This window comes from Narcine bancroftii, chromosome 4 (assembly GCF_036971445.1).
Source record: "Narcine bancroftii isolate sNarBan1 chromosome 4, sNarBan1.hap1, whole genome shotgun sequence".
NCBI lineage: Eukaryota > Metazoa > Chordata > Chondrichthyes > Torpediniformes > Narcinidae > Narcine > Narcine bancroftii.
Window position 1 is genome coordinate 254677575 of NC_091472.1, and position 22485 is coordinate 254700059.

The following is a 22485-nucleotide window of genomic DNA, read 5'->3' on the forward strand; positions in this document are numbered from 1 at the left end:
AAGGAATTGACATAAAACAGTAGGAGTGCATGTTGTCACTGCTGTGACACTGGTAAGCCCTGCAGTCGTTAGTCTGAATGAGCCGCGTGGTGCACCGCCCTGTTGTTCTGGCAAGATTCATACACCCTTGACATTTTTCTCCACTTCACTGTGATCAGCGCATCGCAAGATTATCAAAGTCTGCTTAGATGGTGGATCAGCCCTGTAGACGTATTTGCTTGTGCTCAGCCGTTCATGGAATGTGACCCTTACAGCTAGCTAGCTTAGTGGAGCAAGAGGCGCCCAATCTCGGGGTTGTGAGTTCAAGCCCCACATTATTTTTTTCTTGAATAGTGGAGCAGGTTCAACAGGCCAGATGGCCTACTCCTGTTCCCTGCTTTCTTGCAGCCCCATGTTGTTAGTTTCCCCACAGCAGACCTGGGGGTGGTGGGGGGGGAGGAATGTGGGGCAGGGCTCTCGGTTATCATATTCTTCCACACACCCTCTCCGCAGCACCCTCAGACTTTCAAGGATCCTTTTCAATTACAAACAGAGGGTCTTGCGACCTGGGAACAGTGATATAAAAGGGGAACTACTAAAAGGAGAAGTTCTGCCAAGGTACATGAGAGGAGCTCATGATGCTGTTTCTTGGTTTCATTTCACAGTAAGACCGGCAAAGTTGTTTTGCACCAATGTAATCTCTTGCAGTTTTCATGTCTATTCTAATTGGAATTTGTTGGTGCTAATAGATTACGTGAATCCTGCAACTTTCCACATGTTCTGTGTTCAGTTTTCTTAGTCATTAAGTTGGACAAAACAACACTAGAAAGTTGTTTAGAACAATAGACCAGCACAAAAAAACAGGCCCTTCTAGTCTGAAAACTATTATACTGCCGAGTTCCACTGATCTGCACCCAGTCCATCTCCCTCCATACTCCCATACATGTACCTATACAAATTTTTCTTAAATGTGAAAATTGAGCCTGCAATCACTTCAGCTGGCAGCTCGTTCCACTCTCCGTTTGAAGAAGTTCGCCGTAAACTTTTCCCCTTTCACCCTTAACCCATGTCTCTGGTTTGTATCTCACCTACAGTAACCCCAATGGAAAAAAGCCTACTTGCATTTACTCTTTCTTTACCCCTCATAATTTTGAGTACCTCTATCAAATCTCCCCTCATTCTTCTACTCTCCAGGGAAGAAAGTCTTAACCTGTTTAACCTTTCCCTGTAACTCAGTTCCTGAAGTCTAGGTAACATCCTGGTAAATCTTTTCTGCCCTCTGCAACATATTTTCTCTTTCCGCAAAGAAATATTCCCTATTTCTGTGAGAGGCGCTGGGTAAAGTGGTGATTCTGTTTTCCTTAAGGTTTGCAAAGTTAAAGAATTTCTGTATGTTACATTCTAAATGTAGCATTACGTGACCATAATGGAACCGTTACCCCTTTACCTTTATATTTGCTTAACCTGGCCTCAATCTTGAAAAAAAAACCTGCGAGGAATACAATTTAAACTGAAGTAAAACACGAAAATCTGCAGACACCATGGTTGAAATAAAAACACAGAAAGGTGAGAAACTTGGCAGGTCAACCAGTGTTTAAAAATACATCACTGATGTTTTGGGTCTGAGCCCTTCATCAAGGTATGGGAAAATGCCAGTAGGAATCTGAACAAAAGAGTTGGGGTGGGGGAAGGGTGGTCGCAAGGCAGGAGGTGATAGCGGTGGTGTATCTAGGTCAAGTGGCACCCTAGGGCTGCCACTGACATCGACCCCCCCCCCCACCCCTGTTTTTTAAAAAAAACATAAAAACTGCGACTACACACACAGGTTGTGGATACGGGTTACGACTTTATGAAGTAATGCATTTAGTTAGGATTTTATTCTATATTTTGTACTTTGTTCAATTTGTTCCATTAAATAAAACATCAATGAGTATTTCTTATTTTTATGTGATGCAGTATCTAAATAAATTAATAACAATAACACCCATCAATTCACAGGTTATTTATTCGGCGAGGTATTAATTGGAAAACCTCCGTGGGCGGCTGGTGGGGCTGTTGGCGGGCTGTCAGCAGGCGGCCATCAGGGCAGGGGGTGTCTGGTGGAGCTGTTGGGGGCGGCCGGCAAGCCGCCCGGTCTCTGAGGCCATTTGTCAGCGCCAGCAGCTCAACTTGGGATCAATGGGCAAAATAGCTGCCTTCCCTTCCCATAACCCCCATGTAGCTGGAACAGCTTTGCATTTCCCCGAGGTTGGCACTGACAGAGTGATTCCAGCTGCAAGGGGGATTATGGGTAAGGAAGACGGCCATTTTTTTCCCGTTGATCCTGCATTGAGCTGCTGTCAGGTGCTGCTTGCGTGGTGGAATGGCCCCAAAGTGGCCCAATGAGATGCCGGCCAGGAGCAGCGCTCCGGGGGACTCAAGTGAGCCCTGGCAGTGCAGGACTGTACCCCTGGGATAGAGATTAATTATTGGGCTAGGGACTCGTTTATTGGGCAGGTAAGTGGCGCCCCTGTTCTCTGCCCCACCTGCCATACCCGAGATATGCCTATGGGTGATTGGTGGAGAAGGGATGGAAGGGACAGCAGAGATTCAGAAGAGCAGGGATGGCTGGGTGAAGAGAGGGAGGAGAACTGGAAGGTGGGAGGGGGAAGAGGAGAGCAGGTTAGCAGAAACCAGAGAAGTCAATGTTAATGTCATCTGGCTGGATAGTACCCAGATGAAAAATAAGGTGTCGTTCCTCCAATTTGTGGTTGTCTTGGTGGGATAGTACATAAGGTCAGGGACAGACATGTGAGTATGGGAATGTGACACAGAACTGAAATGCTTGGCTACTGGGATATCTCTGTGACTATAGCAGACAGAGTGAAGGTGCTCAGTGAAATAATCACCCAATTTGTGCCCAGTCTCTCCAATGTAGAGAAAGCAACAAAGGGAGCATCAGATGCAGTAAATCAGTCCTGTGTATACACAAGTGAAGTGTTGCTTCATTTGAAAGGCCCATTTGGGGCCCAGGACTGAAATGAGGGAGGAGGGGTCGTCACAAGTGTTGCACCTCCTGCGGCCAAAGGGAAAGATGTTGGGGGTGATTGGTGGGGAGGGATGAGTGCAAGAGAGAGTCACTGAGGGAGCGGTTCCTATTGGAAGGCAGAGAGGGGAAGATGTAACTGGTGGTGGGATCCTGTTGCAAGTTCCAGAAATTCTGGAGGATAATGTGTTGAAGGCTGGTGGAGTGGGGTGAGGATGAAGAGGAGGGGGGTTTCTATGTTTGTTACATATGGGGGCAGATGGGGCCAAGACAGATAAATGGGAAATGGAGGAGGTGAGGGCTGAGTTAGTGATGGAAAGGAAGCCATGTTTGTTGAAGAAGGCAGAGATTTCGGAAGATCCAGACAGGAAGATCTCATCTTGGGAGCAGATGCAACGGAGATGAAGAAATTGAGAGAAGGGGATGGAGTCCTTGCAGGGGACAGGGTGTGAAGAAGTTTAGTCAAGGTAGTTGTGGGAGTTAGTGGGTTTGTAATATATGTTGGTGGAAAGGTTGTCTCCCGAGATGGAGACAGCAAGATCCAGAAAGGGGAGAGTGTCGTCTGAGATGGACCAGGTGAGTTTGAGGTCAATGTGGAAATTAGCTACAAAGTGGATGAAGTTGACAAATTCATTGCGGGCACATGAGGCAGCCCCGACGTAGTCATCGATGTATCGGAGGAAGAGTTGAGGGGTCTTGCCTGTGTAGGCTTATACCATGGATTCCTCCTCAAAGCCTACAAACAGGCAGATGTAGCTGGGACCCATCTTTTGATATGGAGGAAGTGAGATGAGTCGAAGGAGAAGTTGTTTAAGGTGAGGACAAGTTCTGCCAGGTGGAGAGGGGGTTGGTAGAGGATGACTGGTCGGGTCTCTGGTCCAGAAGTACTTTAAGTCCTTCAGTATGGGGGATGGACGAATAAAGGGATTGGACATCCATTGTGAAGTTGTGGTGGTCCAGTTTGGGCATCATTCAGTTAATGCAGTTTCATTTGAATTGAAATTGCTTGAGAAAGGATGTACTGACTTTGAAGACGATGCAGAAGAAGTTCACCAGCTTCAATTCCAGAGTTCAGCATAGACTAGATGGGACAATGGGTTTGCTTCTATGCTGCAGTGTTCTATGAGGAGAGATTGAGTTGACTGGGTCAGAAAAATAAGAAGGAATCAAGTAGAAATTATAAGAAGAGAGATAAGATAGAGGCAGTAAAGTTGCTTCATTGGTAGTGAGACTTGAACTAGTATGACATAGATTCGAGAGAGTAGGTTGAGGACGGAGATGACTAGGAACCGCTTTTTCCAGAGAGTGGTGAATCTGTTGAATTCTCTGGCCAAGGAAGCTTTGGAGGCTACCTTCTTAAATTTATTTAAGATGCAATCTGATAGATTTTTGCATACCATGAGGATTTTGGGGTAAAGGAAGGCAGGTGGGTGGAGCTGAGTCCACAGCCAGATCGGCCATAATCTTATTGAATGGAGGAGCGGACTCGATGGGCTGAATGGCCTGCTCCTGTTTCTTATGTTGCTTGGCACTCGAGTCAGTGGCTGGTATGCTGCGTCCAGTTCCTTTGGTCTTTCTTGGTCCTATTTTGATCTTGATGTTCTCAAGAATGGATGTATTTGTTGTGGTCAGGCAGAAAGAGAGGGAGAGAAGTTATTTCATGAATGAATTCTGTGCATTATGTACAGAGGTAACATCTCCCTACCCACTTCAACATTGATCCTCTGGGGGGAAAAGCAAGCTTTGCTTGGAAAATGTCTGAGATGGATAAATGTAGACCTTCCTCCTGCCCACATCAATGAGAAGATAAGCAAGTCATTCAAATATAGAAGGGTCATGGGTCACTCTCGCCTCTAGACATGTGAATGCTTCTCCATGAATTGCAAGATACCAATATTATTACTCCCCTTCCGAACCCATTGATGTTGAGGACAAATGTATTGGACCCCCTCTGGTCTAATCTAAAGTGTTATTATTTTGATATGGATAGGTCAGAGAGAACTAAATGGAATCCTTTTTATTCAATTAAGCGGCATGGTCAGCGTACCAGTTAGTGCAATGCTGTTGCAGCACCAGCCATCCGACTCGAATCCACCTCTGTCTTAGGGGGATTTGTATGTTCTCCCTGTGTCTTGTGTGGGTTTCCTCGGGGTGCTCCAGTCTTGCCTCCCACATTCCAGCGACGTACGGGGTTGGTAGGTTAATTGGCCACGTGGGTGACGTGGGCTAGAAGGGCCTTGTTGCTCATCCTAAATTAAATTAAAATTAATTTGCATTCTAAACTGTAATTTAAAGAAAGACATTTTGACTGTAGTATTTAAAAATGATAAACCTTGGTCTTTTGTGTTCTTGTCCCCTCATTTTGCAGTTTCTAACAGTATTCTGGCATTATTAGCCATATGCCTGATTAAATGTTTGGCTGTGGAAGTCTGCGAGGAAAGGTTTTTTTTAAGTGAACTCCGAAGCTTTAACGTACTGATAGGTCTTGTTTTCCCTCAGCAAGGAAATAATGAAGTGGTCTGATGCTTCATAAATACCACAATTATTGACTTTACAAAACAGCTGTGCATAAGGCAGGCCTGATGCCTGGCTCTAGGCCCCGATGCCATGGTGGGTTACTATAGAAACCTCATCTCTGCTTCTCAGTCTCTGAATCCTGCAGCAAAATAAGCATGTTCCTTTCTTGACTGAGGATGTGTGGGTGGGTAAGTATAATGTTAATGGTCTGCGGGGGTGCATGGAGAAACACTGGGATTGTCAGGTCAATACATGAGGGGAAAAATAATTCCCAGCCAATTTGATATATGTAAAAAAAAATTCCTGATGTCATTGGTGAATACTTTTGCTTATTTCACCATTTCTTTCAAGACATGTATGTTAGCTTATTTAAAGGGACATTGTTATCTGTAACTGAGTCATTTGCTTGCTGACACATGACATCAAAGAATAAATTACACCAACAATATAAATGACTTCTCATCCCCTTTTGTAGGTGTCACTCAAAGGGCTGTGGGCAGCAGCTGGTTGTAGTTCCTTCTGATCCACCTGCCCTTTCATAATCAGGAGACGTGTTATGGATTCACAGGAATGTGGATGCTCTCTGGGTGTTTAACACGCCCCTTCAAAAGTGATGAGATTTGTATTACACCATAAGACAGAAACAGGCAATTCAACCCATTGAGTCTACCCTGCCATTTCATCAGGAGCTGATCCATTTTCCCTCTCAGCCCTGTCTAATCAAGAACCTGTCAATCTCTGTCTTATATACACCCAACGACCTGGCGTCCACAACCACCTGTGCCAACAAATTCCACAGATTTGCCTGCCTCTGGCTGAAGGAATTCCAACGTGTCTATGTTCTAAGTAGACATGATTCTGTGAACCATGGCAGGGACAGGAAGGTCTCCCCTATCATGGTGCAACCTATTTAGCTCTTGCCAGAGAGATTCTTGGATAGAGATCAGCTTAGATGGGAACCATGCTACTGCTTTAAACAACCACCTACCTTCAACCATTACGCAGGAAGCGACAGTGGCCCCATTACTTTTGTTTGGGGCTTTGTGCGTGAAATTGATTTTCTTGTCATTTATATTTGGTAATTTGTTGTGTTCTGTGTGTCCCAAGTTCTAAATTTAGCATCTCCTTCTAATGAGTGAAGCGGGCATGCTTTGCTTTGAGAAAGTCCCCTTGTAGCATGAGTTGCATTCCTGTTTTCCACTGCTGTTTATGAGCATTATTTTTGCATGAACCCCTGTGATTCTAAATACAGATTTGGCTGGATTTGCCAAGTATGAATGAAGTCCTTGAAAAGGACTTTAGTTACAAAACATTACATTTGTTCTCCAGTCTACCCAGAAGCCACACAGTGGGAGTTGAGTCATTGATTTAAAAAGAAGAGTATGGATTTTAATTTAGTACATCGCAAATCCATTAAGTTGCTAGAGGGTAGGAGAGGGTGTTTTCTCCATTAAGCCAATGGATCCTAAAGGGTTGAGTTGATAATGTTGCATTAACAGTAAACCTCTGGTTCAGAGAGTTGTAGTTCTATGAAGCTGAGGGAGCAGGGGTGCTTTACAAAAGGCATTCTCAACTTTTTTTTTGGCTATGGCCCCTGACAGGACTGTTCTGAATGTTTATGGGTTCCTTTCCCTGTGAAGCAGTCATGTTTGGTTGGTTTCTTCCATACTTTCTACTGACTACATAAAAGATGTTTTGTGATTTCAGTCCATGTCCCTCCCCAGACCCCCACCTTAAATGTGCTGTGGCCTCTGCTGAGAATGGCCACTCGACAACAACCTTGCAGCCTGTGGAAATGGTAGGGTGCAGAGGCTGTCTGCCTTGGTGTCAGGAATCAGCCAGGCTGCCATTCCTTGCACCAGCTCTGCAAGGACTTTTGGTCTGTCTCTCTCTCTCTCTCTCTCTCTCTCTCTCTCTCTCTCTCTCTCTCTCTCTCTCTCTCTCTCTCTCTCTCTCTCTCTCTCTCTCTCTCTAGAAAGCTGGATAATTCTGGTATGCCCAAGCTCATGCTGCTGGAGATTTGGCAAGGGAGAACAGCAGAAAGAGAATAGACAAGCAATGGGGCACTGGAGGAACTCAGCAGGTCAGGTGGTTCCCACAGGCCAAATTGGCCAGTCAGCATTCCAGTTCAGGCCCCTTTAAGGAACCTTGGTAGATGGTCCATAGCCGCGATGTAGATCACCATTTCCGCCCTGTGATGCTGCCTGTCCTGCCGAGTCCCTCCTGATGCTCGTTGTTTGTCCAGGATTCCAGTATTTGTAGTTTGTGTTTTTCAATGGGGTAAACAATGTCAGAATGTTCCACTTAGTGTTAGGCACAGCAATCCCAGAAATGTGCAGCATCTCCAAATTAGACATTCGCCAGAGGATTTGCAACCTTGAAACCCATCCTGCATTTCTTGTCTGTGAATGAACAAGGTCCAATGGTGATGTACTCTCTACATTTCTGGAGAAGCAGTCACCACTGGATACCAATCCATTCAGTAGTTTCAGTGTTAATGCTTGTGACACTCTCTGTAATGATCTCTAAGGAAGATGCAACAACGAAGGAGGAGGCACATCCCAGAGCAAGCAATCCCATGTCCCTCCCTTCCTCATGGTTTGTCCCTCTTTCAGTCTCACCACTTCTCGCTCCTTCTGTTCTTTACATGTTTGCACCTTCCTTCCCCCTTTATAAATGTAATGTCACCTGTTCTGTATTGAGTCGCAACCCAAAATGGTCAGTCAAGACCATTTCTACCCATAGACACTGCCTGACCTTCTGAGATCCTCCACCAATTCATTCTTTGCTTATTCTTTCACACATCTATCACCTCCCTTTAACACATTTTACATTAGCCAGTATAGAGGGTAATTTATAGTAGCAACATAACTTGCAGACACTGGGGTCTGGTGCAATACAGAAGTGGTGGAGAAACTCAGCAGGTCAAGCAGCATCTATAGAGAGTAAAGGGTAAGCAGCATTTCAGACCTAAACCCTTTTAGTTCCTCTGGACGCTGCATCACCTGTTGAGTTTCTCCAGCATATTTTTGCATTGGCACATAGCTTGCCAGCACATCTTTGGAACATGGAAGGGAAGTGGAGCTGGTAGATAGAGCTGCTGCTTCACAACTCCAGCGACTGGGAATTGTCCGTATCGAGTCACTGTGTTGTCCCTGTTACTTTAATTTCTCCCTCCATCCCATCTTAAGGAAGAGCAGGCTGGTATGTACATTACAGACTGTAACTTGCCTCCAATGTTTAAAATTGGTACAGATTGGGGGAGACAGTGGGAGGGGATAAAAATATGGGATTAGTATCGGTGGAAGTTTGAAGGTCATCATGGATGTCTGGCAGCTCGTTCCACACTCTCTCAGCTCTGTGTGTCAAGAAGTTCCCTCTAATGTTTCCTTTAAATGTTAAACAATTTGAACTGTCATTTCACCTGTCACCCTTAACCCATGTCCTCTTGTTCTTGATTCGCCCAACCTCAGTGTAAAAAGCCTATGTGCATTTACTCTTTTCTGTGCACCTTGTAATTTTATGCACCTGTGTCACATCTCATTCTCCAACATTTCACTGAATAAAGTCCAAACTTATTTCACCTTTACCTGAAACTCAGTTCTTCAAGTCCTGGCAACATCCTCACAAATCTTCACTGCACTTTTTCAATCTTTCCTGTAGTTAGGTGACCAAAACGCCATACATTATCACTAACTTACACTGCTGGAGTTGGCATCGATAGCAGCTGTGTTAACTCGCCCATGGAAAGAACATGTTAAGTTTTACAGTATTGAAGGTCCCAGAGACACTGAGGTGTGGTCAATACCCTTATGTAGGAACATAACACACAGCACTGATGCCTGACATCCATATTAGAAGGCCTATCTGTTCTGGTGATGTCTTCTAAGTGTTGGTATTTATCCAGAAGTTGTGCCATCGGCCACATATACAGTTTGATTGCCCACTAGGAAACTTAGTTTTGAGTGAAATTCAAAAGAATGAAAGGTGGTCTGATTTAAAAACATAAAACTGAAAGATATGAATAAAATAGAAGCAGGAAAGTTGTTTCTGCTTGTACGTAAGACTAGAATGAGGGGACATCACCTCAAGTATCTGGGGAGTAGGTTTAGGACAGAGATGAGGAGAAACCTGCTTTTCCCAGAGAGTAGTGATTCTGTGGAATTCTCTGCCCAAGGAAGCAGTGGAGGCTGCCTCATTAAATGTATTTAAGATACAATCAGATTGAATTTTGCGGAGTAGGGGAATTAAGGGTTAATTTTTAAAAATGTTATATTTAAAATTAAAACAAAAATTAGACATACAGATCGGTCACAGGCCATTTCAGCCCATGAGCCTTTGCCGCCCACTTGTACCCAATTGACCTATACCCCCTGTATGTTTAGAATGGTGGGAGGAAACTGGAGCCCTTGGGGAAAACCTACGCAGGCACGGGGAGAATGTACAAACTCCTTACAGACAACACGGGATTTGAACTCCGGTCCTGATCGCTGGCGCTATGCTAACCGCTATTTTAACCATGTTGCTCTGTTATGGAGAAAAGGTGGGTAGGTAGAGATAAGTCCATGATTAGATTAGAATCATAGTAACATAAATACAGGCCCTTCAGCCCAAATTGTCCATGCTGACCTTTCTGGGATAGTTATATTTACTTGCATTTGGTCGTTCCAATATCTATTTCTGTCCATTTGTCTTTCGTGTCGATAGGATGTTTTCAGTCTTGGAAAAATCCTGAACTGAGAATTGAAAGAAATGGCACGGTTACTGTAGCAGTTAGTGCAGGACTGTTACAGTGCCAGTGACCAGTTAAAATACGCCACTGTCTGTAAAGAGTTTATATGATCTCCCCATGTCTGCATGGGTTTCCTCCGGGAGTTCCTGTTTCCTCCCACAGTTCAAAATGTAGGTCAATTGGGTGGCATGGGCTCATGGGCTGAAAGGGTCCTGTATATGTGCTGTATATCTAAATTTAAATTTAAATTTTCCCCTAGATCCTCTGGGAAAAGCAGGTTTCTCCTCATCTTTGTCCTAAACCTACTCCCCAGATACTTGAGGTGATGTCCCCTCATTCTAGTCTTACGTACAAGCAGAAACAACTTTCCTGCTTCTATTTTATTCATATCTTTCACTAAATAATCTTCAGAATATTTTGTAAATACTTACTCTCCACACCCACATATTTCATAGGTAAGCGGCACAACCAGTTTGCAAACAGAAAGTTCATACAAAGCAGCATTGAGTTAAGTGGCTGGTGACAACTCAGTAGTGTCCAGAGATGGAGAGCCATTGGCCATGTATCTCGGAGAGTGTGTCTCTCTTCTATTTCCAGGAGCATTGTCGCACACCAACTCTGGCAATACCCTCCTGCCTTCACACCCCTGATCAAGTCACTTGGTTATATTTCCATGACGCTGCCAGAGGTTCCAGGTTGAAGAACCACTCCAAAAGGTGATGTGCTGAAAGGACTTTGCTCTGTCGAATTATATTTTAGATTTATTGTCAGAGTACATATATGACATCACCTTTTGTACAACCCTGAGGTCCTTTTTCTTGCGGGCAAGGCAGAATTACCATTTATTGGTTGTGCAAAAAAACTGAACACAATATATACATGTAAACAAATAAAGAAATGTAAATAAACTGTGGAATATGGAGGGGAAAGAAATCAGTAAAGTGCGAAACTAAGAATCCTTAAATGAATCTCTGATTGAGTTTGTTACTGAGAGACTGATGGTGGAGGGGTAACAGTTGTTTCTGAACCTGGTGGTGCGAGTCTTGTGGCACCTTGACCTCTCTTCTGATGGCAGCAGTGAGAACAGTGTGTGTGCTGGGTGGTGTGGATCCATGAAGATTGTTGCACTCTCTAATGGCAGTTTTCCCTGTGGATGTTCTTGATAGTTGGGAGGGTTTTGCTTATGACGTGCTGGGCTTGTTAAGCAAAGCTCCGATTCCCTTTTTTTTGTAGATGTACACAATCCCATGACATTATTTTGAAGTAAATGTAGAGATGCTAATCCTCAGAATCCTGACCAAAACTTCACCCCAAACAACATTGATTGAAAACAGATTATCTGCTCATATCCACATTGTTGCTTATTGCGGCTTACTGTGTGCACCTTCATTATAACAGTAACTCCCCTTCAAGCATCCTTGTTATAAAGTACAGGTACACAATCCTTTATCTGGAACCCTTGGGGGACAGTGTGTTCCGAATTTTGGATTTTTCCCGATTTCGGAAAGCTAGATTTAAGCCCATCTGAATTGTGCTGCCATCTTTCCCCCCCCACCTGCCCGACACGCACTGCCGGTGTCCCCTCACCCGCCCCTCGCCTGCCCAACTCGTGCTGTAGTCTTCCCCCCTCGCCCGCCCGACCCGCATTGTCGTTCTCTCACCCGCCCAACTCGCGCTGCCGTCTCTCTTCCCACTTGCCAGTTTTTGGAGCTTTCCGATTTTAGATGTCTGGATAAAGGATTGTGTACCTGTACTTTGAAATGTCTTCGGCATACTTCATTAATGCAATCCAATTTTCTTTATTCTTATCCACTCTGCAATTGTGAATAACAGCTCAGGACTAATGTATGTTTCCCCTTTGTAACCTGAGGGTGTATTGGAATGGTTGCCTTGCCTGGTATCAATCAACACGGTGTTGTTCAAACACTTAACTGTGAACCCACCTGATCAGGACAAGGTGGGACAGAGTGCCTTTGGCTCTGTGACTTTGCTTAGAGGATAGTGGGCCAAGCAATACAAACAGAGTCAAATAGAAGAAATTATGCTTTTGAAGAGTTTGGGTGGTTAAAATAAGTTGTTGTGTGTTAGACTAGAGGATTAGGTACGGTTACCAAGGGAAATAGAGTTAGGGCAACTGAATGGTATTGTGATGTTAACCAGCCATATAAATAGAGCAGTTTTAAGAGAGTTGAATCTGTTTCCATTTGCTTGTGTATTTCGCCTGCTCACTTCTGAATCATGGCTGATGCATTTTTCCTCTCAACTCCATTCTCCTGACTTCTCCCCATGACCTTTGACACCGTTACTGATCAAGACCCCCATAAAGAACTTCCATGCCACCAGCTAACTCAGGCTTTTGCCATTATACTGCTGATCAGCTCACTTGGTTACATTTCTTTGTCTCTGCCAGAAGGTTCCAGGTTGAAGAAGCACTACAGAAAGCGTTGCGGTGACAGGGCCGTGTCAGCATAACCCCTCACATGTCGAAATAAATCTTCAGCAAAGCCTTGATTCCCTTTTGTGCAGATGTATAAGATCCCATGACATTATTTTGAAGAAATGTAGAGATGTTAATCAGAATTCTGGCAAAAGTTTCACCCCAAACAGCATCGATTGAAAACAGATTATCTGCTCATATTCACATTTCTGTTCATGGGAGCTTTAAATATACCCAATGACTTGGCCTCTACAGCAGTGTGTGTCAACAAATTCTCAACAGCCTCTGGTTTAGCCATTCTCAATGGGGGTTGGTGAGGGGGAGGTGGGCACAACACATTTAAAGGGGTGGGGGGGAAACCACAGACTGAAATCATCAAATTTTTTTTTTAATATGTAGTAGGTAGGAAAGAATATGGAAGAAACCAACTAAATTTGACTGCTTCAAAGAGGGGGGGTGGGGGGCAGTAAACTTTGAGCGTAGTCCTAGAGGTTGAGAATCTAGTTGAATTTAAAATAATTTTAAATTTAGCCATACAGCACGGTAATAGGCCCTTTCGCCCCACGAGCCCATGCCGCCCAATTAACCGACAAATCAGTACGTTTTGAATAGTGGGATGAAGCCAGAGCACCCAGAGAAACCTACGCCAGACACTGGGAGATGGTACAAGCTCCTTACAGACAGCGCTGATTTTGAACCCTGATTGCTGGAGTTATAAGAGCATTGCACTAACTACTGTGTTAACCTTGCCGCACCCTATACTAACTGTGCCGTAAATCTTCACTAAGCTAATCTACACTAGTTCCAAATTCCGGCCTTTTTCCCATATCCCCTCACTAATGAGATACTTGTCTATTTCTTCTTTAAAACCTCCCAGTGATCTGGCTTCCTCTGCTGTATGCGGCAGTGAGTTCCACAGATCCACGACCCTCTGGCTAAAGAAGTTCTTCCTAATCCCTGTTTTATATGGATAACCTCTAATTTTCAGACTATCACCCCTTGTCCTCGATTCACCCACCAAGGGAAACATCTTACCCACATCCATCCTGTCTAAATCTTTCAAAATACAAAATGCCTCTATGAGATCTCCTCTCATTCTCTTATACTCCAATGAATACAACCCAAGAGCTGCCTCGTATGTTAGCCCTTGCATTCCAGGAATCGTCCTAGTAAATCTCCTTTGCACCCTCTCCAACAACATCACATCCTTTCTAAGATAGGGGGCCCAAAACTGCACACAGTACTCCAAATAAGGTCTCACCAGTTCCCCACAGAGCCTCATCAAAACTCTTGAAATGAATGCCAACGTACCATTTGCTTTCTTCACTTCCAATTTCATCTGGTTTCCCTAGGTCCCAGGTCCCTTTGCACATCTGAGGTCTGAATTTTCACCCCATCTATATAGTATTCTACCGTTTATTTCCACTGCCAATATGTACAACTGTACATTTCTCTATGTTAAATCTCATCTGCCATAATTTTGCCCAGTCTCCTAATCTGTCTAGATCCTTCTGCAACTTTACAGTTTCTACTACACTTCCTACTCCGCCACCTATCTTGGTGTCATCCGCAAATTTGGCCACAAAACCATTCATATCACAATCCAAATCATTAATATAAATTGTAAACAACAGCGGCCCCAATACCGACCCCTGCGGAACACCACTAGTTACAGGCAGCCAAGCAGAATGGGAACTCTTAATTTCAACCCTTTGCTTCCTGCCTATCATCCACTTTTCTATCCAGTTTAATAACTTCCCTGTAATTCCATGGGCTCTCATCTTATGTAGCAGCCTAATATGTGGAACCTTATCGAAAGCCTTTTGAAAATCTAAATAGATAACCTCCACAGACTCTCCTTTGTCTATCCTACTTGAGATTTCTTCAAAAAACTCTTAATAGGTTGGTCAGGCAGGATCTACCCTTTAAAAAACCATGCTGACTTGGACCTATCCTGTCATGCATCTCTAGGTATTTCATCACCTCATCCTTGAGGATCGACTCTAATATCTTCCCAACCACCGATGTCAGACTAATCAGCCTATAGGTTCCTTTTTTCTGTCTCCCACCATTCTTAAACAGCGGAACCACATTTGCGACCTTCCTATCCTCTGGAATCTCTCCAGAGTCTCTCGATTTCTGGAAGATCATTGCCAATGGATCTACAATCTCCAAAGCCACCTCTTTCAAAACCTGCGAATGCACCTCATCCGGCCAAGGAGATTTATCAATCTTTAATTCATTTAGTTTGCGTAGCACAAATTCTCTAGTAACCCTAACTGAATCTAACTCTACTCCCTGAAGCCTCTGACTGTCTGGGATGTTACTAATGTCTTCCACGATGAAGACAGACACAAAATATTGATTAAGTTCCTCTGCCATCTCTTTATAACCCATTACAATTTCCCCAGCATCGTTTTCTATCGGTCCTATGTCAACACATATCTCTCTTTTATTTCTTATATATTTGAAAAAACTCAGTGTCGTTTTTAATATTATTAGCTAATCTCCTTTCATAGCTCACCTTTTCTTTCCTAATGACTTTCTTTGTCTCTTTCTGTAATTGTTGAAAGGAATCCCAGTCCTCTGATTTCCCACTAATTTTAGCTTCCTTGTATGCCCTCGCCTTTGCTTTTATCTTAGCCTTCATCTCTTTTGTTAGCCACAATGGTATCATCTTTCCTTGGACAAATTTCTTTTTTTCTTGGAATAAATCTATCCAGCATGCCTTTTATTACTTGCAAAAATATCTTCCAGTCCTGCTTTGATCCTCCAATTAGTTTGCTTTCCCAGTTTACTTGAGCCAGTTCCTTTCTCATACTACTGTAATTTCCTTTATTCCTCTGAAAAATTGATACATCTGATCATTTTTTTTTCTTTTCAGATTTTAAATTAAATTCAACCATGTTATGATCGCTGCTTCCTAGAGGTTCTGTGACCTTTAACCCCCAACGACCTCTGGTTCAATGCACACGATCCAATCCAGAACTGCAGGTCCCCTAGTGGGCTTCACAACAAGCTGTTCAAAAAGTGCTATTTCTTAGGTTTTCTACAAACTCTCTCTCCTGGCTTTCCTGTCTTTCCCAATCCCCAGCCATGTTAAAATCCCCCATAATTATTTTGATATTATCCTTGTGGCATGCTCTCTGTATTTCCTGCTGTAGCTCATTATCTACTTCACAGCTACTGTTTGGGGGCCTGTATATAACTGCTAATATGGTCTTTTTACCCTTGACATTTCTTAATTTAACCCATAATGCTTCTATCTCTTTTGACCCTATGTCTCTTCTTTCTATTGCCTTGTAAAGCTGAAGAACAGGAACACAATTGCACAGATTAAGATTTGCAGTGATGAAGATCAATTAGCACTGAGTAAGGGCAACATGAGAGCATTGCTGCGGGGTTCATTCAGGAGTCTGATGGCTGTGGGAAAGAAACTGTCTTTAATCCTTTTGATGAGGGACTACACACTTTTGAGCCTCCACCCCCCCCCCCCCAAACAATGGGAGGAGGAAGAAAATAATGTGATGATCCTTCAGTGCCTTTGCCAGGCAGCGGGAGATATAGATGGAGTCCATGAAGGGCGTGAGGTTCTGAGCTGAATTCATTCATCATCTTCTGTAGTGCCTGCTTCTCCGAAGGGAGTTCTGTAAGATTCCCTCTCACTGCTCCCCATCTGTAATCCCTATTTCTCCAAAGGGAGCTCTGGGATTCTCTCTCACTGCTTCCTATCATTAATCTCTACTCCTAAAGAAACTCTCATTCTCATTCACAGTCATCTGATCTTGAGCAGAGCAGCTCCTGTCCCATGCTGTGATGCATCCAGCAAGTCTGCTTTCAGTGGTGCACCTCTCATTTAATAAACGAGGTTAGCTGTTTACATATTCCTGCATTCTGCACTCACGTGAATGTAAGGGCAGCTGCACGCCTTGTATCTCATGGTCAGCTGTGGCGTAACTGAAAGAGTATGGGAGCAATGATGAACTCTCATTGTGTCGTGGATTGGCAACAGTGAGGGATGGGTCAGAAAGGCACCAAAATATGATGTATGTTACGTCTCATGAATGGCACAGATTCGGCCGCCTGGCTGCAGGACCACAGAGGCCTTGTGTGGAAGGACCACTCTCCTGGGTCCTGCGTGGCTGCCTCTCAAACACTTTGCAAGTGAATTGTTTAAATATGATTAGTATTGGGTAAGAAACATAGAGCTGCATGAGAGTCTGCTTTGGTTCCATGGCGCGGCGAACGTGCTGACGTGATGGCAAAATGAATGCAAAGAAAATCTTTGCAAGTTAAAATTGTGAATAAAAAGAATCAATGCAGCAGCATAAACTGAACTCAAGGCAGAAACTCTTGCAGAAGGAAAGATTATTGATGGTAAAAGTTGATGAAGTATCCGCTGCATAACTTTTACACGTTTCTAATATTTCATAAATTCTCAATGGGAAGTAGTATCCATTTAGAATTCCTTTCGTGTCTGTTTAAGAGTGAATTGCACCTTTATGTGAAATGATCACAAAGTTGACCTTCTCTACACTGTGAATACATCTGCCAAATACACTCTGGATATGCGGGCACAGTTCAAGTGATGGTGTAAGTGAGTTTAGAGGATATGTTGATTTAAAAGAATTGAGCATCCTGGTTTCTAACATGCAAGGTGTGGTCAAATTCGCTGATGACTTCTGTGTCATTTTTTGGTTTACTTGTTAACCAGCTTTTAATTGGTAATTTGCTGCAGGTTTTCTGATCCAATCACAGATTTCTAGAAAGGAAAAGTCAATGATTTTAAACCCAGGTGTTTTTCTTCATCAAACCTGACCTCTATTGCTCAGGAGAACAATTACTCCCCTCCTTCCCCCTGCCAGTCAGGCCTCATCCCAACTTGGCTCCTCCTCTCAGTTTTGTTCTGAAGCTCCTTACTCGACAGCTGTGCGAGAAGACCCTCCCTCACCCGTGTGGATGGCAGAGGCTGAAGAAGGCTCTCGGTTAAATGTTGGTGACGTGCTCTTGGTTGAAACCGTGCCAACGATGTCGGATGATACAAGTAAGTCCAACTCACAAGGAAGTGGTACACTGCACTCAGGGATTCTAAAGGTTGATGTGAGCACTGCAAGTTTGAAACTTTGAAAGGTCTAGTCCAACCAGCCCATGCTGGTTCTTGGCTTGAAATTTGATCTGCATTAACAGTTCAAATTTAAAGGTATTATCATCTGACTATTCATATACAACCAGACAAAACGGTGTTTCTCAGGACCACAGTGCACACACATATACATACAATATGCAACATGTAATAATCACATGTAGACCTAAAGATGTATATATCTTTAATAACCACAAATAAATATAATCTAAATACACTGTACTGTATAAATACATTCAAATTGTAGAACACTGTAGCCAAGAAACAGGCCCTTCGGCCCATCTAATCGGTGCCAAAATGTTAATTCTGCCTAGTCCCATTGACCTGTACCCGGACCATAGTCCTCCCATTCAAATGTCTAAACTAAGCTCGCATTCACCACATCAAGCTGGCAGCTCGTTCCGTGCGCTCTCTGCATGAAGAAGTTTTCCCCCTTTAAACATTAAACAAATTGAACTGCTATTAATTTTATAGCAATAAACAGGCTGCTCCAGGAGGAACTCGATGGGTCGGGCTGCATCTGGAGGCAGAGGGATGGTTGACGTTTTGGGTTGAGGGCGTGCATCGGTCCTGTGAGTACGAAAATAGGAGTAACACTTTTAGAGCAATGCTGTTACAGCACCAGTGATCGGGACGAGGGTTCGAATCTTGCACTGTCTGTAAAAGAGTTTGTAAGATCTCCCGATGACTGTGTGGGTTTTCCCCGAGGGCTCCGGTTTCCTCCCACCTTTCACAAACATACCGAGGGTTCTAGGTCAATTGGATGTAATTGGGCGGCACAGGCTCGTGGGCCAAAAGGGCCTGTTACCGTGCTGCATTTCTTCAAAAAAACATTGACCAGCTCTTTACCTCCGCAGATGTGACCTGATCTATTGAGCTCCTTCAACAACTCTTTTTTTTTCTCCAGCTTTCCATATCTGCAGTCTCTTTTGTCTCTGTTACTATTGATTTAACTTCCTCTCAATTTAAGTGATCTGAAACTTTTCATTTATAATTAATGTCAATAATAGGTTTACTTTCCTTTTGAAGGGACTATACCTGGGAGACGTAGGTGTTGGTGAGTCTCAAGGCAGAACATAAAAACTAGGAGCAGGAGTCGGCCATCTGGCCTGTCAAGCCCACTCTGCCTGCCATTCAGTAAGTTTGTGGTTGATCTGGCTGTGGACTCAGTTCTACTTCCCCACCTTTCCCAATTCCTTTTAATTCCTTTCCTATGCAAATATCTATCTAAATCTATCTGAAATATATTTAATGATTCCTTGGGCAGAGAATTCCACAGATTCACTCCTGTCTGGGGAAAAGTAGTTCCTCCTCATTTCCATCCTAAATCTCTGCCCCTGAATCTTGAGGCTATATCCCCTAGTTCTAGTCTCACCTACCAGTGGAAACAAGTTTCTTGCCTCTACCTTAGTAAGATATCTTGTCATTTCTTGGGGAGGTGAAGGAGGGTGATGCTATATATTTTCTAAAAAAATATTTAGACATACAGCACGGTAACAGGCCCTTTCAGCCCATGCCGCACACTTTGAATGGTGGAAGGAAACCGGAGCTCTTGGGGGGGAAAACTCACGCAGCACGGGGAGAACATACAAACTCTTTACACACAGCGCGGGGTTCGAACCCAGGTCCCAATCGCTGGTGCTGTAACAGTGTTGTGCTAACCGGTATGCCAACTATGCCATTCCTGATGTTAGGTTTTTGAGTTTTGATACTATATCTTTGTTATCAGGTGGTTGTGTTAGCAACCTGTCTGAACTAATATGACTTTAAATCACACTGTGGTAGTAAAGCATAGCAGTTCTGGCACAAGCATGAGCTAATGACAGTTCAAGTCCTCCACATCAATTGGAAAATTTAAAGTGGGTTAAAGATTTCATTAAATGTGGAATTTGAAAAGCTGATATCTGAGACCACAAAATTACCTGATTGTTCATTTATAATCTTGTCTGCTGCATTGATGTCTTGTCAGAAAGTGTGGACTCTTCATAGATCCTCTGAAATCATCTAACAAATGAAATGAGGAGACACAAGAAATTGCAGATGCTGGTATCTGGAACAAAAACAACCTCTTGAAGCAACTCAGCATGTTGAGCATCAGAGAACATTACAGCACAATACAGACCCTTTGCCCATGATGTTGTGCCGATCTATGTAAGCCTACTCAACAACAATCTAATCTTTCCCTACCTTACTCCCTTAACCTTCTTGCATCCATGTTCCTGTCTAAGAGTCTTCTGAATTCCCCTCTACCATCACTCCCGGCAATGCATTCCAGGGTACCCCACCACTCTCTGTGTAAAGAAACTTACCTCTGATATCCGCCATAAACTTTCATCCACTCACATTAAACAGTTGACCTCTGGTATTTGCACTTGTTGCCTCAGGAGAAAGGTAGGAGGGTAGAAAAGAAAAAAAATATCTGAGAAGCGATGAGGGGAGAGGGCCAAGGTTAGCTTGGGAGAGGGAAGGGACCAGGGTGGGGAGCTGGAGGAAGGGAGACACAGGGAAAGAGAGTTGGGGGAAGGGGTTAATAGAAATTAAAGGCCGATGTTGAAGAGTGCATCTCTATTCAGACTGAGGATTTGATCGAGCGATCCATCAGTTTGTGCCAAAATCCATACAATTGACAGGTGACAGAGACAGACCCAAAGTGCACAAAACGGGGGAAGGGTGTGGGGTGATGCTAAACACTGGTTAGGACCCAACTTGCACCAGTTCTGGTTACCATGGAAAGGTGTGAAGGTCTCAGAGAGGATGTGGAGGAGATTTGCCAAATTGGTTCCAGGAAAGAAGGGTTTCATCTGCAAGTTCAGAATGAAACAAATAAGTGTGTGAGGAAATTTCACAGAAGTGAACAGAGCCATGGTGAAAAATAAAATAGAGGAGAGTAGAATATTCATTGGCAGATAGATCTGGGATCAAAGGAGTGTCATAGAATTCGATAGCACAGAAAGCCCCTTCACCCCAACGCCCATGAGGGCTGTTTGCCAACATTCAGCCCATTATCCTTCTAAACCTTTCCACTCCATGGACCTTTGTGAAGATGTTGAACTTTACAATTTGCCACTTCCTCTGGCAGCATGTACCCACCACCTTGTGTCCCATTTACATCTTCACTCCTTCCCCTCAAGTCTGTGTCCTCTAGTTTTAAATTCCCCTATTCTGGAGGGAACAAAGAATGATTAACATTCCCGTTACCTGGAATTCAAGCAACTAGTAAAAAAATCACTGAAAATAAATAGGTAAAAAATATGAAAGTTTAAAATTGGCACCTCACTGTTAGTTTGCCAATTCATGCAACAGGAATCTCAAGCAACTGGAAAATTCACTTATCCAGCACTTACCAATCCTACCTATGAGGATTGGTAGGTGCAAGATACTGAGGGTTTTACTGTATTTACCATATCCATGTCCTTATGATTAAATAAACCTACATTTGCCCTTACCCTCCTGTGGTCCAGACAGAAAAGTCCCAGCCCATCTAGCTTCTCCTTATAGTTCAAGCCCCTCCCCAATCCCACCAACATTCTTGAGAATCTTTTCTGCTGTCTGAATATTAAAGTTAAATTATTTAAAAGAAAAGATAGAGAGGGGTTGTTAACTCAGAATAGTTCTGATGCAAAACAGGTTGATAGAATGGTTAATTAAAGATTTCAAGAACAAATTGGATGGCCACTTGATAGATAGTAATCTGCAGAGCACCAAAGAGGGACAGGGTGAATGAGACTGAATGGATTACACTTCTGAGATTCCCTCTGCTGGTAGGGAATTGATGGGTCAAATGGTATTTTGTCCTGTAGTAAATCTAGGATTCCAAGAAGAGGAAAGGCTCAAAGAGAGAAAGTAACAATTGTACAGTGGCTGAAAGATTAGCGGAGCTGGATTAGACCATAACTTTCATAATATTGCCTGTGAATTCTCTGATAACTCGAGGAATTGTCGTTAAGTGCTGCTGTTAATTGTCTGGTTAGTAGCTTAATTGGTCCCTGTAAATTTGCACGAGTGTAAGGAAGTCAATGAGAAAAGCATTTCAATGTTTCACTATACTCTTCTCCTACACTGTCTTCATAACATGACATCCTTCACTTTAGTTATCTAATATGTTTCCGATTATCTGAAATGCTTGAGACAAGACATATCTCGGTCAACCGGATTTTTAGGATATTCAGGAATTTTCTCTAAACAGACCAGTAGCATCAGTAGAACACCTTGTATCCGTGGTTAAACAACAGCAAATAACAACAGAAGATTTTTCAAGCATGAAATAATGTTTAATTCTTAACAAAAAAAAATGATCTCTGCTTCCAACAGTACACTGTACAAGAGAACCCCGCTGATTCCAAAGGCACCAACAACGCGACAGATCCCCACTGGAGCTGTATGTTTCAGCGGTACTATACACCAGAACGCCGTTGATTCCAATGGCACTAACAATGTGACTGACCCCTATCTGAGCTGTATCTTGGACCAGTACGTGAGAGCTCCGTTGATTCCAATGGCATCAGAGACCCACTTGAGCAGTTGGGTGAAATCTTGACCTTGCAGTTGTATCTTGGACTAGTACACAAGAGCACCATTGATTCAACGTGGCACTAACCACGCTTCAGACCCCCATTTGAGCACGGTGGGTAAAAAAAATTTCAACTTTTTTT

At 43.4% G+C, this 22485-nt stretch overlaps 1 protein-coding gene and 1 long non-coding RNA gene across 5 annotated transcripts in view; both read left to right on the forward strand.

Annotated features, from left to right (window-relative positions):
* The window catches only part of adcy5 (adenylate cyclase 5), a 390458-nt gene that overhangs the window by 2377 nt on the left and 365596 nt on the right, over positions 1–22485 (forward strand). The gene's annotated exons all lie outside the window — the stretch shown is intronic.
* LOC138761879 (uncharacterized) overlaps positions 19692–22485 on the forward strand; it is a 170533-nt gene continuing 167739 nt past the window's right edge. The window contains exons 1-2 of the long non-coding RNA XR_011356558.1: positions 19692–19984; positions 22145–22457. This is a non-coding gene — a long non-coding RNA (uncharacterized lncRNA). The remainder of the gene's footprint in view (positions 19985–22144; positions 22458–22485) is intronic.